At 50.7% G+C, this 22,807-nt stretch overlaps 1 protein-coding gene across 6 annotated transcripts in view; it reads left to right on the forward strand.

Annotated features, from left to right (window-relative positions):
* The window catches only part of ST3GAL3 (ST3 beta-galactoside alpha-2,3-sialyltransferase 3), a 690,822-nt gene that overhangs the window by 50,090 nt on the left and 617,925 nt on the right, over window positions 1–22,807 (forward strand). The window contains exon 1 of one of the 6 annotated variants that reach the window (XM_077450692.1): window positions 692–883. The exons of 2 other annotated variants lie outside the window; for them this stretch is intronic. The gene's annotated coding sequence lies outside the window, so the exon portion shown is untranslated. Of the gene's footprint in view, window positions 1–691; window positions 884–22,807 lie in introns of those variants that run through there. 3 more of the 6 variants (XM_077450698.1, XM_077450699.1, XM_077450700.1) reach the window with 3 other exon arrangements.

The raw sequence follows: 22,807 nt of genomic DNA on the forward strand, positions 1-22,807 counted from the left end.
TATAGAGGATGGATTATTAAGGAGGTATGTGTGTACCAATAATGCTCTGTGCCTCACACCTCCCTCATAGTACTCTATATACCTCACGCCTCTCTCATGGTACTCTATATACCTCACGCCTCTCTCATGGTACTCTATATACCTCACGCCTCTCTCATGGTACTCTATATACCTCACGCCTCTCTCATGGTACTCTATATACCTCACGCCTCTCTCATGGTACTCTATATACCTCACGCCTCCCTCATGGTACTCTATATACCTCACGCCTCCCTCATGGTACTCCATATACTCACGCCTCCCTCATGGTACTCTATATACCTCACGCCTCCCTCATGGTACTCTATATACCTCACGCCTCTCTCATGGTACTCTATATACCTCACGCCTCTCTCATGGTACTCTATATACCTCACGCCTCCCTCATGGTACTCTATATACCTCACGCCTCCTCATGGTACTCTATATACCTCACGCCTCCCTCATGGTACTCTATATACCTCAACACTTCTCTCCTCCGTTATACGGAGAAGCTGGCAGAGGAGTCTGAGGAGAATTAGGGGACTCCAGCTCCGCCCCCTCCCCTCTCTGTCAGTCGATTGGCGCGCTGCCGGTCCCCGCCCTTTGTCATTGGTGGTCTCTCCTGTGCTGTGATTGGTGGTCCGTCCTCGGTTGTGATTCGTGGGCTTTGTGTATCGCGTCTCCGGATTGGTCGGTTTGTGTGGTGGTCGTTCAGGCCGGACTCCCCTCAGTGACAGGCCAGCTCCGGGGGGCTTCTCATCCAGCATGGCAGCCCGGGGAGAACAGCCGACTCCGGGGCCCGGGACACAGCGGGAGGCCTCAGAGGGACCCTCCGACACCCGGCACTGACCGCCCGGGACAGGTGAGAGGGGGGAGGGGAGAGAAGAGGTTCTACAGCATCTCCACCACACCTGACTGACCCCTCCCCCTCCATTCCAGCCCCTCCCCCTTCTACAGGACGGATCACTGCACCACAGGAGCTTACACTTCAATGTCCCCTCCCCCACAGTCACATCATTCTCTGCACCACAGGAGCTTACACTCCAATGCCCCCCCCCCCACAGTCACATCATTCTCTGTACAGAAGAGCTTACACTCCAATGCCCCCCCCCCCCCACAGTCACATCATTCTCTGTACAGAAGAGCTTACACTCTAATGTCCCCTCCCCCACAGTCACATCATTCTCTGCACCACAGGAGCTTACACTCCAATGTCCCCTCCCCCACAGTCTCATCATTCTCTGCACCACAGGAGCTTACACTCCAATGTCCCCTCCCCCACAGTCACATCATTCTCTGCACCACAGGAGCTTACACTCTAATGTCCCCTCCCCCACAGTCACATCATTCTCTGCACCACAGGAGCTTACACTCCAATGTCCCCTCCCCCACAGTCACATCATTCTCTGCACCACAGGAGCTTACACTCTAATGTCCCCTCCCCCACAGTCTCATCATTCTCTGCACCACAGGAGCTTACACTCCAATGTCCCCTCCCCCACAGTCACATCATTCTCTGCACCACAGGAGCTTACACTCTAATGTCCCCTCCCCCACAGTCACATCATTCTCTGCACCACAGGAGCTTACACTCCAATGTCCCCCCCCCCCCCCACAGTCATATCAGTCTCTGTACAGAAGAGCTTACACTCTAATGTCCCCTCCCCCACAGTCTCATCATTCTCTGTACAGAAGAGCTTACACTCTAATGTCTCCTCCCCCACAGTCTCATCATTCTCTGTACAGAAGAGCTTACACTCTAATGTCCCCTCCCCCACAGTCTCATCATTCTCTGTACAGAAGAGCTTACACTCTAATGTCTCCTCCCCCACAGTCTCATCATTCTCTGTACAGAAGAGCTTACACTCTAATGTCCCCCTCCCCCACAGTCTCATCATTCTCTGCACCACCAGGAGCTTACACTCCAATGTCCCCCTCCCCCACAGTCTCATCATTCTCTGTACAGAAGAGCCTACACTCTAATGTCCCCTCCCCCACAGTCTCATTCTCTGCACCACAGGAGCTTACACTCCAATGTCCCCTCCCCCACAGTCTCATCATTCTCTGTAACCACAGGAGCTTACACTCTAATGTCCCCTCCCCCACAGTCTCATCATTCTCTGCACCACAGGAGCTTACACTCCAATGTCCCCTCCCCCACAGTCTCATCATTCTCTGCACCACAGGAGCTTACACTCCAATGTCCCCTCCCCCACAGTCTCATCATTCTCTGTACCACAGGAGCTTACACTCCAATGTCCCCTCCCCACAGTCACATCATTCTCTGCACCACAGGAGCTTACACCCAATGTCCCCTCCCCCACAGTCTCATCATTCTCTGCACCACAGGAGCTTACACTCCAATGTCCCCTCCCCCACAGTCACATTATTCTCTGCACCACAGGAGCTTACACTCCAATGTCCCCTCCCCCACAGTCTCATCATTCTCTGCACCACAGGAGCTTACACTCCAATGTCCCCTCCCCCACAGTCACATCATTCTCTGCACCACAGGAGCTTACACTCCAATGTCCCCTCCCCCACAGTCTCATCATTCTCTGCACCACAGGAGCTTACACTCTAATGTCCCCTCCCCCACAGTCACATCATTCTCTGCACCACAGGAGCTTACACTCCAATGTCCCCTCCCCCACAGTCTCATCATTCTCTGCACCACAGGAGCTTACACTCTAATGTCCCTCCCCCACAGTCTCATCATTCTCTGTACCACAGGAGCTTACACTCTAATGTCCCCTCCCCCACAGTCACATCATTCTCTGCACCACAGGAGCTTACACTCTAATGTCCCCTCCCCCACAGTCTCACCATTCTCTGCACCACAGGAGCTTACACTCTAATGTCCCCTCCCCCACAGTCACGTCATTCTCTGCACCACAGGAGCTTACACTCCAATGTCCCCTCCCCCACAGTCTCATCATTCTCTGCACCACAGGAGCTTACACTCTAATGTCCCTCCCCCACAGTCTCATCATTCTCTGTACCACAGGAGCTTACACTCTAATGTCCCCTCCCCCACAGTCTCATCATTCTCTGCACCACAGGAGCTTACACTCTAATGTCCCCTCCCCCACAGTCACATCATTCTCTGCACCACAGGAGCTTACACTCCAATGTCCCCTCCCCCACAGTCTCACCATTCTCTGCACCACAGGAGCTTACACTCTAATGTCCCCTCCCCCACAGTCACGTCATTCTCTGTACAGAAGAGCTTACACTCCAATGTCCCCTCCCCCACAGTCTCATCATTCTCTGTACAGAAGAGCTTACACTCTAATGTCCCCTCCCCCACAGTCACGTCATTCTCTGCACCACAGGAGCTTACACTCTAATGTCCCCTCCCCCACAGTCTCACCATTCTCTGCACCACAGGAGCTTACACTCTAATGTCCCCTCCCCCACAGTCACGTCATTCTCTGCACCACAGGAGCTTACACTCCAATGTCCCCTCCCCCACAGTCACGTCATTCTCTGCACCACAGGAGCTTACACTCTAATGTCCCCTCCCCCACAGTCTCACCATTCTCTGCACCACAGGAGCTTACACTCTAATGTCCCCTCCCCCACAGTCACATCATTCTCCCCCCACAGTCACATCATTCTCTGTACCACAGGAGCTTACACTCCAATGTCCCCTCCCCCACAGTCTCATCATTCTCTGCACCACAGGAGCTTACACTCCAATGTCCCCTCCCCCACAGTCTCATCATTCTCTGTACCACAGGAGCTTACACTCCAATGTCCCCTCCCCCACAGTCACACACTATTATTATATGTATATAAGGCTGACATATACTGTAGCGGTGTTGTCACATTCCATCACCCTCCATTATTCAATCAGATCTCAGGACCAATCGTATTTGTCGTTGCCATTGGCCGCACATTTAAGGTCAGTAAATGATTGGTGATAGGTGATTGGCGGTTGGGTCACTTGATGAGATCCGGTGTCTTGTCAAATAGGGTCCTCCATCAGATGCTGTCCTCTGCGTACTGCGCATGCGCAGTACACAGGAACACAGATTCCGAAAATTGCCGAGGACGAACGGCGCCTGCGCCGTGAGTCCAGGTTCTATCCCCACTATCCAAGTGGACATAGAGTTAGAATAAAAAAGAGCCGAGCGCAGCGAGGCCGAGCCCGAAGCGTGGCGAGCGAAGCTCGCCCGCGAGGAGCCCTCTAAAATTTTAAACCCTATGTCCGCTTGGATGGTGGGGCTACCTCCTCCACTCACGGCGCAGGCGCCGTTCAGCTTCGGAGATTTTCCGAAGCTTCGTCTGCTCCGTACTGCGCATGCGCAGTACGGAGCGGACACATATGGATGGCCGGACTCTATTAGGCAGAACACCGGCACGGAGTTCAGGAAAGTCCTTCTCCCGGTTCAGGGAGGATTCCAACATTCAGGACAGATTCAGGAAATTCATATTTCTGCCAGTGTAAGAGTCTGCGCCTATGTCCGCCACACACTCAGAAAGATGCTGTTGGCTGCACTTCCTTCAGCATAATAGCAACCAAGAATTCTGTGTGACTGACAGCGTCATAGAAACTGAGAATACTGTGTGACTCACAGCGTCATAGCAACCGAGAATACTGTGTGACTGACAGCAACATAGCAACCGAGAATACTGTGTGACTGACAGCGTCATAGCAACCAAGAATTCTGTGTGACTGACAGCGTCATAGAAACCGAGAATACTGTGTGACTCACAGCGTCATAGCAACCGAGAATACTGTGTGACTCACAGCGTCATAGCAACCGAGAATACTGTGTGACTCACAGCGTCATAGCAACCGAGAATACTGTGTGACTCACAGCGTCATAGCAACCGAGAATACTGTGTGACTGACAGCGTCATAGCAACCGAGAATACTGTGTGACTGACAGCGTCATAGCAACCGAGAATACTGTGTGACTGACGGCGTCATAGCAACCGAGAATACTGTGTGACCGACGGCGTCATAGCAACCGAGAATACTGTGTGACTGACGGCGTCATAGCAACCGAGAATACTGTGTGACTGACGGCGTCATAGCAACCGAGAATACTGTGTGACTGACAGCGTCATAGCAACCGAGAATACTGTGTGACTGACAGCGTCATAGCAACCGGGAATACTGTGTGACTGACAGCGTCATAGCAACCGGGAATACTGTGTGACGGCCTCATAGCAACCAAGAATGCTGTGTGACTGACAGCGTCATAGCAACCAAGAATGCTGTGTAACTGACAGCGTCATAGCAACCGAGAATGCTTTGTGACTGACAGCGTCATAGCAACCGAGAATGCTTTGTGACTGACAGCTTCATAGCAACCAAGAATGCCGTGTAACTGCCAGCGTCATAGCAACCGAGAATGCTGTGTGACTGACAGCTTCATAGCAACCGAGAATGCTGTGTGACTGACAGCTTCATAGCAACCGAGAATGCTGTGTGACTGACAGCTTCATAGCAACCGAGAATGCTGTGTGACTGACAGCATCATAGCAACCAAGAATGCTGTGTGATCAACAGCAACGTGGTAGCCAAGGATGCTATGTGACTGACAGTGACCTAGCAACCAAGAATTTTCTTTTGCAAGAGTAATGAAAGTTTTTTTCTTTTTTTTTTTTCTCTGCTGTCTGAACCCCTCTGGGGAGAATTTACACTATAGAAGGAAGTGAGATGAAATCTCTCCAAAGGAAGGGAAATCCCCACTTAGACATGTTGCCAGAGGGCGGTAAAGCCAATGTAAATAAGAGCTTCCAGCCACTTAGGGCTGTACACCTGTGATAGGGGCTCTTTGAGGTGATGGGGGCACTGATATGATTGGGGGGGGGGGCAGTTGTGACTCATGTATATTGGGCCTCTGTTGTATAGGGATGATTCTTATGTTATTGGATGCTCTTATTATAAGGGAGAGCTCTGATGTGATGGGGGGACCTCTGATGTGATGGGGGGCCTCTGATGTGATGGGGGGGGGCCTCTGATGTGATGGGGGGACCTCTGATGTGATGGGGGGCCTCTGATGTGATGGGGGGCCTCTGATGTGATGGGGGGACCTTTGATGTGATGGGGGGCCTCTGATGTGATGGGGGGCCTCTGATGTGATGGGGGGCCTCTGATGTGATGGGGGGATCTCTGATGTGATGGGGATCTCTGATGTGATGGGGGGCCTCTGTTATGATGGGGGGATCTCTGATGAAATGGGGGGGACTCTGATGTGATGAGGGGCCTCTGATGTGATGGGGGGGCTATGATGTGATGGGGGGCTATGATGTGATGGGGGGCTATGATGTGGTGGGGGGGCTATGATGTGATGGGGGGGCTATGATGTGATGGGGGGGCTATGATGTGATAGGGGATCTCTGATGTGATGGGGGGGCTATGATGTGATAGGGGATCTCTGATGTGATAGGGGATCTCTGATGTGATGGGGGGACCTCTGATGTGATGGGGGACCTCTGATGTGATGGGGGGACCTCTGATGTGATGGGGGGGCCTCTGATGTGATGGGGGGGCCTCTGATGTGATGGGGGGCCTCTGATGTGATGGGGGATCTCTGATGTGATGGGGATCTCTGATGTGATGGGGGGCCTCTGTTATGATGGGGGGATCTCTGATGAAATGGGGGGGACTCTGATGTGATGAGGGGCCTCTGATGTGATGGGGGGCCTCTGATGTGATGGGGGGGCTTCTGATGTGATGGGGGGGGCTTCTGATGTGATGGGGGGGCTATGATGTGATGGGAGGGCTTCTGATGTGATGGGGGATCTCTGATGTGATGGGGGGCTTCTGATGTGATGGGGGGCTTCTGATGTGATGGGAGGGCTTCTAATGTGATGGGAGGGCTTCTGATGTGATGGGGGATCTCTGATGTGATGGGGGGCACTCTGATGTGATGGGGGGGCTATGATGTGATGGGAGGGCTTCTGATGTGATGGGAGATCTCTGATGTGATGGGGGATCTCTGATGTGATGGGGGATCTCTGATGTGATGGGGGGCTTCTGATGTGATGGGGGGCTTCTGATGTGATGGGGGGGCTTCTGATGTGATGGGGGGGCTTCTGATGTGATGGGGGGCTTCTGATGTGATGGGGGGGCTTCTGATGTGATGGGGGGCTTCTGATGTGATGGGAGGGCTTCTGATGTGATGGGGGATCTCTGATGTGATGGGGGGCCTCTGATGTGATGGGGGGCCTCTGATGTGATTGAGGGGCTATGATGTGATGGGGGGATCTCTGATGTGATGGGGGGCTTCTGATGTGATGGGGGGCTTCTGATGTGATGGGGGGCTTCTGATGTGATGGGAGGGCTTCTGATGTGATGGGGGATCTCTGATGTGATGGGGGGCACTCTGATGTGATGGGGGGGGGCTATGATGTGATGGGAGGGCTTCTGATGTGATGGGGGATCTCTGATGTGATGGGGGGCTTCTGATGTGATGGGAGGGCTTCTGATGTGATGGGGGGGCTCTGATGTGATGGGGGATCTCTGATGTGATGGGGGGCCTCTGATGTGATGGGGGGCCTCTGATGTGATTGAGGGGCTATGATGTGATGGGGGGATCTCTGATGTGATGGATCTCTGATGTGATGGGGGGGATCTCTGATGTGATGGGGTGGGTCTCTGATGTGATGATGGGCCTCCTCTGATGTGATGGGGGGGTGCTCTGATGTGATGGGGGGGTGCTCTGATGTGATGGGGGGGATGTTCTGATGTGATGGGGGGCCTCTGATGTGATGGGGGGCCTCTGATGTGATGGGGGGCCTCTGATGTGATTGAGGGGCTATGATGTGATGGGGGGATCTCTGATGTGATGGGGGGATCTCTGATGTGATGGGGGGATCTCTGATGTGATGGGGGGATCTGATGTGATGGGGTGGGTCTCTGATGTGATGATGGGCCTCCTCTGATGTGATGGGGGGGGATGTTCTGATGTGATGGGGGGCCTCTGATGTGATTGAGGGGCTATGATGTGATGGGGGGATCTCTGATGTGATGGGGGGATCTCTGATGTGATGGGGGGATCTCTGATGTGATGGGGGGATCTGATGTGATGGGGTGGGTCTCTGATGTGATGATGGGCCTCCTCTGATGTGATGGGGGGGATGTTCTGATGTGATGGGGGGCCTCTGATGTGATGGGGGGCCTCTGATGTGATGGGGGGCCTCTGATGTGATTGAGGGGCTATGATGTGATGGGGGATCTCTGATGTGATGGGGGATCTCTGATGTGATGGGGGGATCTCTGATGTGATGGGGTGGGTCTCTGATGTGATGGGGAGGCCTCTGATTTGATGGAGGGACCTCTCTGGTTGGGGGGGGGGGGGGGCTATGATGTAATGCATTTAACCTCTCATGTGATGGGGGGGGTCTCATGTGATGGGGGGCCTCTCGTGATGGGGGGACCTCTCTGGGTGGGGGGCCTATGATGTAATGCATTTAACCTCTCGTGATGGGGGGACCTTTGATTTGATGGGGGGGCTCTCTGATTGGGGGGCCTATGATGTAATGCATTTAACCTCTCATGTGATGGGGAGGTCTTATGTGATGGGGGGGCTCATTATGTAATGCATTTAACCTCTGATGTGATGGGGGGGACCTCTGATGTGATAGGGGGGCTCTCATGTGATGGAGGGACCTCTCTTGTTGGGGGGGCCTATGATGTAATGCATTTAACCTCTGATGTAATGGGGGGTCTCATGTGATGGGGGGACCTCTGATGTAATGGGGGCTCTCTGGTTGGGGGGGCCTATGATGTAATGCATTTAACCTCTGATGTAATGGGGGGTCTCATGTGATGGGGGGACCTCTGATGTAATGGGGGCTCTCTGGTTGGGGGGGCCTATGATGTAATGCATTTAACCTCTGATGTAATGGGGGGGGGGTCTCATGTAATGGGGGGACCTCTCATGTGATGGGAGGGATCTTTGGGTGGGGGGCCTATGATGTAATGCATTTAACCTGTGATGGGATGGGGGGACCTCTCATGTGAAGGGGGTGCTCGGAAATAAGGTATTAGGCAGCATATTTTTATAAAACGCATACACTGGGAGCTTAACGTTCTCTAACAGAGGGAACTATAGTAAGAAAACACTGACATTTTTACGGCATTAAAGCGGAGGTTCACACAAAAATTGAACCTCCGCTTTTCGGAGCCCCCCCCCCGGTGTCACATTTGGCACCTTTCAGGGGGGGGGGGGTGCAGATACCTGTCTAAGACTCCTGTGAGAGTCTACGCCTCTTCCCGTTCCACCACACTTTCTGGTGCTAAACACACGAGTCTCAGAGACAGCAGGGACCATTCTGCTTGCGCAGCGTGACTCGCGCATGCGCAGTAGGGAACCGGGAAGTGAAGCCACAAGGCTTAATTTCCTGATTCCCTTACCGAAGATGGTGGCGGCAGCACCCGAGGACTGAGGGGACGGTTCAGCCTCGGGTGCCGATATCGCGAGCGCCCTGGACAGGTAAGTGTCCTTATGTTAAAAGTCAGCAGCTACAGTATTTGTAGCTGCTGACTTTAAAAAAAAAAAAATTTCAAATTTCAAATTTCACAGCACAAGCACTGTGCTATATAACATGCTTTAAAGGAACAGGATCGTTTTTTTTCTTTTTTTAACCACTTCCCGACCAGCGCACGCCGATGTACGTCGACAGAATGGCACGGGCAGGCATATTGGCGTACAGGTACGTCCAATATTCGATGCCGCCCTGCCATCGGGAGCGCGCCACCGGCGGCACGCTCCCACGCTGGTCGGGACCCCCGTGAGTCCGGTTGCGGGACCCGCGGACTCGATCGCCGTGGGCATTCCCGCGATCGTCTCACGGAGCGGCCGAATGGAGGAAATGCTGTATAAACAACATTTCTCCATTCTGCCTAGCAACTAGTGACGCTGATCTCTGCTCCATGTGATTGGAGCAGAGATCAGTGTACACTAAATTAAAGCCCAAGCCCCCCACAGTTAGTAACACATCCCTAGGAACACTTAACCCCTACACTGCCACCCACTGGTTAACCCAGGGCTCGACAAAACCCGGGCGCCCGGTCGCATTTGCGACTAGAATTCCAGACCTGGCGCCTGGGGCAGCACAGCTGGGGGTATGCTGTCTCCGCGGCCCCCCCCCGGCGCGATCGCTTCGGGCCGCGCCGCCGCCGGCCGGTAATTTAGCCCCCGGCTTTGAGGCCTTCTACGATCCTATGGTTCCTTCTGTAATCTGGCGCCCTCTTGTGGTGGCCGTTGGAATTACAACCAGCAATGCTAATGGATGCAATGCTAATTTTCCCTGCCTGCCAGCCTATCTTCCTTCCCTTTACTCAGAACCCCTAAAAATTATATATATATTTTATTCTAACACTCTAGAGAATAAAATGGTGGTCGTTGCAATACTGTCTGTCACACCGTATTTGCACAGCGGACTTACAAGCGCACTTTTTTGGGGAAAATGTATTTAATAAAAAAAAAAAAAATAAGACAACAGTAAAGTTAGCCCAATTTTTTTTTAATATTGTGAAAGATAATGTTGCGTAGAGTAAATCGATACCAAACATGTCATGCTTCAAAATTGCGCCCGCTCATCGAATGGCGACAAACTTTTACCCTTTAAAATCTCCATAGGCGACATTTAAAAAATTCTACAGGTTGCACTTTTTAAGTTACAGAGGAGGTCTCTGTATTTTTTTTTTTATTTTAACTTTTATTTTTATTTTTTTCACTGTTCTTTAAAAAAAAAAAAATGTGTCACTTTTGTTCCTATTACAAGGAATGTAAAAATCCCTTGTAATAGAAAAAAGCATGACAGGTCCTCTTGTATATGAGATCTGGGGTCAGAGAGACCTCACATCTCAATTTACACTAAAATGCAATTTAAAAAAAAAATTGTCATTTGAAAAAAATAAATAAAATGTCCCTCTAAGAGCTATGGGGGGCAATTACTTGGAGACAGGTGAGGGGCTTGGGGCTATCTTCCCCTCACTTGTCTCCATGTCAGGCCAGGGACAGGTCCAGATCGCTGTCACGGACCTGGCTCCTAACTTTTTTAGCTGGCTCCTAGATTCCAAGCAAATTTGTCAACCCCTGGGTTAACCCCTTCACTGCCAGTGTCATTTACACAGGAATCACTGCATTTATATAGCAGTGATTACTGTATAAATGACAATGGTCCCAAAAATGTCCGATGGGTCCCCCACAATGTCGCAGTCACAATAAAAATCGCAGATCGCCGCCATTACTAGTAAAAAAAAAAAATAATAAAAAATTATTAATAAAAATGCTATAAAACTATCCCTATTTTGTAAACGCTATAACTTTTGCGCAAACCAATCAATAATCGCTTATTGCGATTTTTTTTTTTACCAAAAATATGTAGAAGAATACGTATCGGCCTAAACTGAGGAAAATAAATGTTTTTTTATATATTTTTGGGGGATATTTATTATAACAAAAAGTTAAAAAGAATGCGTTTTTTTCAAAATTGCCGCTCTATTTTTGTTTATAGCGCAAAAAATAAAAATCGCAGAGGTGATCAAATACCACCAAAAGAAAGATCTATTTGTGGGGGAAAAAAGGACATCAATTTTGTTTGGGAGCCACGTCGCACGACCGCGCAATTGTCAGTTAAAACGACGCAGTGCCGAATCGCAAAAAGTGGTCTGGTCTTTGACCAGCAAAATGGTCCGGTCTGCAAGTGGTTAAACAGTCCGTTTTTGGTTTTTGGCTTCCTGAATTTTCGGGTTCAGTGCCCAACTAGTAACTGTACCAAAAGTGTAAAACGGATCATCGCCAGTTTGCTAAGCGGAGCTCCAGAAAATGTGTGAGCTGCCATTAGATAAACTTGCCTTTTCGGTTCTCCGCATGGAAAGCTGCAGACGCAGGGAGAGATCTCTGCGGGACGCATGTACATCGTGTGTGTGCGGATCTCCGCTGTCAGATATGAGAACAGCTTCTTCCTAAAGTCAGAGTGTTTCTTTCTCCCCTGAGACTTCATTATCCAATCTGATTGGCCGGCCTCAGCCTAATACCCATAATACCCCCGAGGATGAGGGATCTGTCACTTCACTGTCAACACTTGTCAGCCTCCATTTATGTGTGTGTATATAGCAGTCATACACACACGCGCACACAGACACTCGCAGATCAATTACCACCAAGTCCACGCCAGCAGTAATCTCCGTGTTTATACTCCGCCGTCACACAAACGGATTTCCTCAGAAAAGATGAAGATAAAGAGCAGTATACATGGAATACACTGTGCATGCGCTGCTTCTGGTCTGTCAATCCTGGACACTCAGGGTTGCACCAATGTATAAACAGAAAAGTCAGTGCTACTACCCATACACCATATAGATAGCAGAGCGCCCAGGTGATCGATCCACAGTCACTGGCTGAGTAGAGTCATGTAGAAAAAATGATCTGCACTCCGGTCATAACCACCGAGGGCTGCACCAATACCACTTTTTTAAGACCGATACTGATTACTGATACTTTTATTTATTGTCATGTGACAGCAGCACTAATATGCAGCACTGATGAGTCGGCACTAATATCCAGCTTTGGTGGGTACTGATGAGGCGCCACTAATATCCAGCACTGGCGGGCACTGATGAGGCGCCACTAATATCCAGCACTGGTGGGCACTGATGAGGTGCCACTAATATCCAGCACTGGTGGGCACTGATGAGGCGCCACTAATATCCAGCACTGGTGGGCACTGATGAGGCGGCACTAATATCCAGCACTGATAGGCACTGATGAGGCGGCACTAATATCCAGCACTGATGAGGCGGCACTAATATCCAGCACTGGTGGGCACTGATGAGGCGGCACTAATATCCAGCACTGATAGGCACTGATGAGGCGGCACTAATATCCAGCACTGATGAGTCGGCACTAATATCCAGCTTTGGTGGGTACTGATGAGGCGCCACTAATATCCAGCACTGGCGGGCACTGATGAGGCGCCACTAATATCCAGCACTGGTGGGCACTGATGAGGCGCCACTAATATCCAGCACTGGTGGGCACTGATGAGGCAGCACTAATATCCAGCACTGATAGGCACTGATGAGGCGGCACTAATATCCAGCACTGATGAGGCGGCACTAATATCCAGCACTGGTGGGCACTGATGAGGCGGCACTTATATCCAGCACTGGTGGGCACTGATGAGGCGGCACTAATATCCAGCACTGGTGGGCACTGATGAGGCGGCACTAATATCCAGCACTGGTGGGCACTAATGAGGCGGCACTAATATCCAGCACTGATGAGGCGGCACTAATATCCAGCACTGGGTGGCACTGATGAGGCGGCACTAATATCCAGCACTGGGTGGCACTGATGAGGCGGCACTAATATCCAGCACTGGTGGGCACTGATGAGGTGGCACTAATATCCAGCACTGATGGGCACTCATAGGTGGCACTGATGAAGCTTGGATTGTGTCAGTAGCTTTTTTTTTTTTTTTTTTTACATTGTTTGTTGTTGTATTTTTTATTTTTACAATGCTTTCCTTTTTGGGGGGGGGGGGGGAGGGGGGGTGGACGGTGTCAGTGTTTTTTTTATTTTATTATTTACTTATTTATTTATTTTTTATTATTTTTACAATGTAACCTTTTAAATATGTATTTATTACAATTCTTTCAGTCCTGTTGGGGGGGGCTTTGGGGAGAGATTAGGGGTCTAAACAGACCCCGGACATCTCCCTTTTGAGACCTGGAAAGGGACTGAGGACACAGATTCCCCAGCCCCTTTCTCTGTAGCCTCAGCTGCACTGCAGATGAATGGGCAGTGGCTCCTCTCCATTCATAAACTGAAACATTTTAAACACAGTTTGTTGGTGAGATATTTACCGGCTCCTTCCTCCACTCTCCATCCTGACAGGTCCGGAATGGGGGGGGGGGCCCTGGAGGAGCATACGGAGGACCCGGGAAACCAGAGAAGGACCCAGGGAGCCAGGGTGAGGACCCAGGGATCCGGATAAGGACACAGGACAGTCAGGGTATGATCGGTGCAGTGGTGGGAGGTAAAGCTACCATTCTGCTGCTCTGTGCATTAAACTCGGTTGCAGAGCAGTTGCTGTGCAGCCCCAGTCACTTGAACGGTCATATTCCGCAGCGCCCAGCATGATGTAGGGTATATATTTTGCCATGGCATGTGTACAACCTCCTGCGACTGCCATTGCTATTAGGGTACATTGACAACAGGTGTGGTGGGACTGCGTTGGGGCGACTATTCCAGCTCACCCCCATTACAAGACAAGCCGAAATGCCTGGTCTCCGGTGTGGCTGGCTCACACCACTGCGTGGTGGTGGTGCATGCTGGGAAAAAAAAAGTACTGCATGCAATACTTATTTTTATTTATTTTTTTCTAGTGTTCATCCCATGCTGGTGTGCTGTCATATACTGTCCCCCGTTGGATAGTGTTCCCCCTGTACTGCACTTGCGCAGTACGGAGGACAAGGAGACTCCGAAAGTCTCCGAAGATGAACGGCGCCTGCGCACTGAGTCCAGGTTCAAGCCCCACCATCCAAGTGGACATAGAGTTAGAATAAAAAAATTGCCGAGCGAAGCAAGGCCATGCCTGAAGAGCGGCAAGGGGCCCTCTTACTAACTGCTACCGTATGTCCACTTGGATGGTGGGGCTTGAACCTGGACTCCTCTTCGGAGACTTTCGACGGCTCCTTGTCCTCCTTACTGCGCAAGCGCTGCGCCTGCGCAGTATGGGGCGGACACGCTCCGATGGGGAGACAGTATTTGACATAACACCGGCACATAGAATGTTATGAAATGTCCCTCTGTGACATGTAAATAAAGTTTGTTTAAATGAAAAAGAAGTGTACATTGCGATATGCTTGGACCGGTGCATCTGCACTGCCTGCACCACAGTGCGCCAGCTGCTGCGTTGTAACGCAGCTGCTGGTGTGAATGGACCCTAAGTTGGGTGGTAAAACTGCAGCTCAACCACCTTTTTTTTACTGTGTGCTGGAGCTCCCTGCCCTGTCACCTTTTTTTCTCTTGGTGTCAGGAAATCTTGTCAGAAGTGACTCATGCTGATAGGAAGGAGGCAGCAGATGGAAATGGCACTGAGTGCTCTGGATTGAGATTGAGTACACACTATAGAGGGATGTGCCATGTCCATGCCTGAGGGTTACAATCACTTTAAGGGGGGGGGGCGGTAAAACTGCAGCTCAACTGCCTTTTTTGGCCACCCCACCCCGAGCAAACCTCTACTATTTGTCATTTTACTACTGAATAAAGCTGGAAGTTTTGGAATTCAGCTGGAAGTTGCCCAGGTTGGAGGTTGGCAGGTAATTTGTTGGCAGCTCTGTCATTCCCACCGCCATGCCAGTGAAGGATTATGGGGGATTTCGTTGTTCCCGATTACACCAGACAACATCTCCTCCTCCTCCTCCTCCTCCTCATGAAGGGAGCCGTAGAAGAAGTGATGTGCGTTTGTGTTGTTAGGAGTGGGATGTGAGCCGACGTCGGAGGTGTGAGGGGGGTGCTAATGATTTAATGCTTCAGGGATGAAACATTTATTATCTGATAATTCTCGGCGCTGCCATTTCCAGGGTGATGATAAAGGAGCAGGATATTAAAATGATTTCCTGACTCCCGCACCCGGGGGAGGGGAAGCATGTGTTACATTGTATCAGCGTTCATCTTTAATACATTGTGTCAGATGGTATAGATCATCATTGTTGGCAGGTGATGGGAAGTCCCAGCATGCCTTGCAGGTGGCATTCCTCTGTACCTGGTGAGGAGGATGCAGTTTATTTGTTTGGATGTGAAAAGCCCAAATCTGGTCCATCAGAGGAGATCTTGCGCAACGCTTACCTGTGTTGCACATCATGGGGGGAAATACTTCCAGGAAATGCAAGGGAATTTGTAGGTTCCTAGGACTTCCAGGACTTCCAAGTGCATTCAGTGGTGCCATCCGCTAACCCACCACATTACTTCTCATAGGCCAGGAGACCGACCCTCCACATTACTTCTCATAGGTCAGGAGACCGACCCTCCACATTACTACTCATAGGTCAGGAGACCGACCCTCCACATTACTTCTCATAGGTCAGGAGACCGACCCTCCACATTACTACTCATAGGTCAGGAGACCGACCCTCCACATTACTTCTCATAGGTCAGGAGACCGACCCTCCACATTACTTCTCATAGGCCAGGAGACCGACCCTCCACATTACTTCTCGTAGGTCAGGAGACCGACCCTCCACATTACTTCTCGTAGGTCAGGAGACCGACCCTCCACATCACTTCTCATAGGCCAGGAGACCGACCCTCCACATTACTTCTCATAGGCCAGGAGACCGACCCTCCACATTACTTCTCATAGGCCAGGAGACCGACCCTCCACATTACTTCTCATAGGTCAGGAGACCGACCCTCCACATTACTTCTCATAGGTCAGGAGACCGACCCTCCACATTACTACTCATAGGTCAGGAGACCGACCCTCAACATTACTTCTCATAGGTCAGGAGACTGACCCTCAACATTACTTCTCATAGGTCAGGAGACTGACCCTCAACATTACTTCTCATAGGTCAGGAGACCGACCCTCCACATTACTTCTCATAGGTCAGGAGACCGACCCTCCACATTACTACTCATAGGTCAGGAGACCGACCCTCCACATTACTTCTCATAGGTCAGGAGACCGACCCTCCACATTACTTCTCATAGGTCAGGAGACCGACCCTCCACATTACTTCTCATAGGTCAGGAGACCGACCCTCCACATTACTACTCATAGGTCAGGAGACCGACCCTCAACATTACTTCTCATAGGTCAGGAGACTGACCCTCAACATTACTTCTCATAGGTCAGGAGACCGACCCTACACATTACTTCTCATAGGTCAGGAGACCGACCCTCCACATTACTTCTCATAGGTCAGGAGACCGACTCTCCACATTACTTCTCATAGATCAGGAGACCGACCCTCCACATTACTTCTCATAGATCAGGAGACCGACCCTCCACATTACTTCTCATAGGACAGGAGACCGACCCTCCACATTACTTCTCATAGGCCAGGAGACCGACCCTCCACATTACTTCTCAGGCCAGGAGACCGACCCTCCACATTACTTCTCATAGGTCAGGAGACCGACCCTCCACATTACTTCTCATAGGTCAGGAGACCGACCCTCCACATTACTTCTCATAGGTCAGGAGACCGACCCTCCACATTACTTCTCATAGGTCAGGAGACCGACCCTCCACATTACTTCTCATAGGTCAGGAGACCGACCCTCCACATTACTTCTCATAGGACAGGAGACCGACCCTCCACATTACTTCTCATAGGTCAGGAGACCAACCCTCCACATTACTTCTCATAGGACAGGAGACCGACCCTCCACATTACTTCTCATAGGTCAGGAGACCGACCCTCCACATTACTTCTCATAGGACAGGAGACCGACCCTCCACATTACTTCTCATAGGCCAGGAGACCGACCCTCCACATTACTTCTCATAGGTCAGGAGACCGACCCTCCACATTACTTCTCATAGGTCAGGAGACCGACTCTCCACATTACTTCTCATAGGTCAGGAGACCGACCCTCAACATTACTTCTCATAGGTCAGGAGACCGACCCTCCACATTAATTCTCATAGGACCAGGAGACCGACCCTCCACATTACTTCTCATAGGTCAGGAGACCGACCCTCCACATTACTTCTCATAGGTCAGGAGACCGACCCTCCACATTACTTCTCATAGGTCAGGAGACCGACTCTCCACATTACTTCTCATAGGTCAGGAGACCGAACCTATGCAGTTTTGCTTTTGATCCGTTTCTGCAGTGCTTTTTGCTGTGAGTTTTGATTTTTGCGCACGTGATTTTGCTGCGATTTGCATTTTTATATATTTTACCAATTTGCTGTTGGGCAGATTAAAAACACAAATTGCTGCAAAAAAGCATTACATGCTTTTCTGCAGCTTCGCCATTGAAGTATATTGAACCAAAAAAGCAGTTTTGCGTTACCAAAAAAAAAAAAAGAAAGTCACACATAGATGTGAACCAGGTCTAAGACATTTAGTAACAAAGGGGTTAAAAAACTAAAAAACTAAAATTAGCCCTTTATAGTACACAAAAACTTCTCATAGGTCAGGAGACCAACCCTCCACATTACTTCTCATAGACCGACCCTCCACATTACTTCTCATAGGCCAGGAGACCGACCCTCCACATTACTTCTCATAGGTCAGGAGACCGACCCTCCACATTACTTCTCATAGGACAGGAGACCGACCCTCCACATTACTTCTCATAGGTCAGGAGACCGACCCTCCACATTACTTCTCATAGGACAGGAGACCGACTCTCCACATTACTTCTCATAGGCCAGGAGACCGACCCTCCACATTACTTCTCATAGGTCAGGAGACCGACCCTCCACATTACTTCTCATAGGACAGGAGACCGACCCTCCACATTACTTCTCATAGGCCAGGAGACCGACCCTCCACATTACTTCTCATAGGTCAGGAGACCGACCCTCCACATTACTTCTCATAGGTCAGGAGACCGACCCTCCACATTACTTCTCATAGGACAGGAGACCGACCCTCCACATTACTTCTTATAGGTCAGGAGACCGACCCTCCACATTACTTCTCATAGGTCAGGAGACCGACTCTCCACATTACTTCTCATAGGTCAGGAGACCGACCCTCAACATTACTTCTCATAGGTCAGGAGACCGACCCTCCACATTACTTCTCATAGGACCAGGAGACCGACCCTCCACATTACTTCTCATAGGTCAGGAGACCGACCCTCCACATTACTTCTCATAGGTCAGGAGACCGACCCTCCACATTACTTCTCATAGGTCAGGAGACCGACCCTCCACATTACTACTCATAGGTCAGGAGACCGACCCTCCACATTACTTCTCATAGGACCAGGAGACTGACCCTCCACATTACTACTCATAGGTCAGGAGACCGACTCTCCACATTACTTCTCATAGGTCAGGAGACCGACCCTCCACATTACTACTCATAGGTCAGGAGACCGACTCTCCACATTACTTCTCATAGGTCAGGAGACCGACCCTCCACATTACTTTTCATAGGACCAGGAGACTGACCCTCCACATTACTACTCATAGGTCAGGAGACCGACTCTCCACATTACTTCTCATAGGTCAGGAGACTGACCCTCCACATTACTACTCATAGGTCAGGAGACCGACTCTCCACATTACTTCTCATAGGTCAGGAGACCGACCCTCCACATTACTACTCATAGGTCAGGAGACCGACTCTCCACATTACTTCTCATAGGTCAGGAGACCGACCCTCAACATTACTTCTCATAGGTCAGGAGACCGACCCTCCACATTACTTCTCATAGGACCAGGAGACCGACCCTCCACATTACTTCTCATAGGTCAGGAGACCAACCCTCCACATTACTTCTCATAGACCGACCCTCCACATTACTTCTCATAGGCCAGGAGACCGACCCTCCACATTACTTCTCATAGGTCAGGAGACCGACCCTCCACATTACTTCTCATAGGACAGGAGACCGACTCTCCACATTACTTCTCATAGGCCAGGAGACCGACCCTCCACATTACATCTCATAGACCGACCCTCCACATTACTTCTCATAGGTCAGGAGACCGACCCTCCACATTACTTCTCATAGGTCAGGAGACCGACCCTCCACATTACTTCTCATAGGACAGGAGACCGACTCTCCACATTACTTCTCATAGGCCAGGAGACCGACCCTCCACATTACTTCTCATAGGTCAGGAGACCGACCCTCCACATTACTTCTCATAGGACAGGAGACCGACCCTCCACATTACTTCTCATAGGCCAGGAGACCGACCCTCCACATTACTTCTCATAGGTCAGGAGACCGACCCTCCACATTACTTCTCATAGGTCAGGAGACCGACCCTCCACATTACTTCTCATAGGACAGGAGACCGACCCTCCACATTACTTCTCATAGGACAGGAGACCGACCCTCCACATTACTTCTCATAGGCCAGGAGACCGACCCTCCACATTACTTCTCATAGGTCAGGAGACCGACCCTCCACATTACTTCTCATAGGTCAGGAGACCGACTCTCCACATTACTTCTCATAGATCAGGAGACCGACCCTCCACATTACTTCTCATAGATCAGGAGACCGACCCTCCACATTACTTCTCATAGGACAGGAGACCGACCCTCCACATTACTTCTCATAGGCCAGGAGACCGACCCTCCACATTACTTCTCAGGCCAGGAGACCGACCCTCCACATTACTTCTCATAGGTCAGGAGACCGACCCTCCACATTACTTCTCATAGGCCAGGAGACCGACCCTCCACATTACTTCTCATAGGTCAGGAGACCGACCCTCCACATTACTTCTCATAGGTCAGGAGACCGACCCTCCACATTACTTCTCATAGGTCAGGAGACCGACCCTCCACATTACTTCTCATAGGCCAGGAGACCGACCCTCCACATTACTTCTCATAGGACAGGAGACCGACCCTCCACATTACTTCTCATAGGACAGGAGACCGACCCTCCACATTACTTCTCATAGGACAGGAGACCGACCCTCCACATTACTTCTCATAGGCCAGGAGACCGACCCTCAACATTACTTCTCATAGGTCAGGAGACCGACTCTCCACATTACTTCTCATAGGTCAGGAGACCGACCCTCAACATTACTTCTCATAGGTCAGGAGACTGACCCTCAACATTACTTCTCATAGGCCAGGAGACCGACCCTCAACATTACTTCTCATAGGCCAGGAGACCGACCCTCAACATTACTTCTCATAGGCCAGGAGACCGACCCTCCACATTACTTCTCATAGGCCAGGAGACCGACCCTCCACATTACTTCTCATAGGACAGGAGACCGACCCTCCACATTACTTCTCATAGGCCAGGAGACCGACCCTCCACATTACTTCTCATAGGTCAGGAGACCGACCCTCCACATTACTTCTCATAGGTCAGGAGACCGACCCTCCACATTACTTCTCATAGGTCAGGAGACCGACCCTCCACATTACTTCTCATAGGTCAGGAGACCGACCCTCCACATTACTTCTCATAGGTCAGGAGACCGACCCTCCACATTACTTCTCATAGGACAGGAGACCGACCCTCCACATTACTTCTCATAGGTCAGGAGACCGACCCTCCACATTACTTCTCATAGGACAGGAGACCGACTCTCCACATTACTTCTCATAGGCCAGGAGACCGACCCTCCACATTACTTCTCATAGGTCAGGAGACCGACCCTCCACATTACTTCTCATAGGACAGGAGACCGACCCTCCACATTACTTCTCATAGGCCAGGAGACCGACCCTCCACATTACTTCTCATAGGTCAGGAGACCGACCCTCCACATTACTTCTCATAGGTCAGGAGACCGACTCTCCACATTACTTCTCATAGGTCAGGAGACCGACCCTCCACATTACTTCTCATAGGTCAGGAGACCGACCCTCCACATTACTTCTCATAGGACAGGAGACCGACCCTCCACATTACTTCTCATAGGTCAGGAGACCGACCCTCCACATTACTTCTCATAGGACAGGAGACCGACCCTCCACATTACTTCTCATAGGTCAGGAGACCGACCCTCCACATTACTTCTCATAGGACAGGAGACCGACCCTCCACATTACTTCTCATAGGCCAGGAGACCGACCCTCCACATTACTTCTCATAGGTCAGGAGACCGACCCTCCACATTACTTCTCATAGGTCAGGAGACCGACTCTCCACATTACTTCTCATAGGTCAGGAGACCGACCCTCAACATTACTTCTCATAGGTCAGGAGACCGACCCTCCACATTAATTCTCATAGGACCAGGAGACCGACCCTCCACATTACTTCTCATAGGTCAGGAGACCGACCCTCCACATTACTTCTCATAGGTCAGGAGACCGACCCTCCACATTACTTCTCATAGGTCAGGAGACCGACTCTCCACATTACTTCTCATAGGTCAGGAGACCGACCCTCCACATTACTTTTCATAGGACCAGGAGACTGACCCTCCACATTACTACTCATAGGTCAGGAGACCGACTCTCCACATTACTTCTCATAGGTCAGGAGACTGACCCTCCACATTACTACTCATAGGTCAGGAGACCGACTCTCCACATTACTTCTCATAGGTCAGGAGACCGACCCTCCACATTACTACTCATAGGTCAGGAGACCGACTCTCCACATTACTTCTCATAGGTCAGGAGACCGACCCTCAACATTACTTCTCATAGGTCAGGAGACCGACCCTCCACATTACTTCTCATAGGACCAGGAGACCGACCCTCCACATTACTTCTCATAGGTCAGGAGACCAACCCTCCACATTACTTCTCATAGACCGACCCTCCACATTACTTCTCATAGGCCAGGAGACCGACCCTCCACATTACTTCTCATAGGTCAGGAGACCGACCCTCCACATTACTTCTCATAGGACAGGAGACCGACCCTCCACATTACTTCTCATAGGTCAGGAGACCGACCCTCCACATTACTTCTCATAGGACAGGAGACCGACTCTCCACATTACTTCTCATAGGCCAGGAGACCGACCCTCCACATTACTTCTCATAGGTCAGGAGACCGACCCTCCACATTACTTCTCATAGGACAGGAGACCGACCCTCCACATTACTTCTCATAGGCCAGGAGACCGACCCTCCACATTACTTCTCATAGGTCAGGAGACCGACCCTCCACATTACTTCTC

Source organism: Lithobates pipiens, unplaced genomic scaffold (assembly GCF_037356315.1).
Source record: "Lithobates pipiens isolate NorthernLeopardFrog02 unplaced genomic scaffold, aLitPip1_a1.2 Scaffold_23, whole genome shotgun sequence".
In the NCBI taxonomy this organism is placed as follows: Eukaryota; Metazoa; Chordata; class Amphibia; order Anura; family Ranidae; genus Lithobates; species Lithobates pipiens.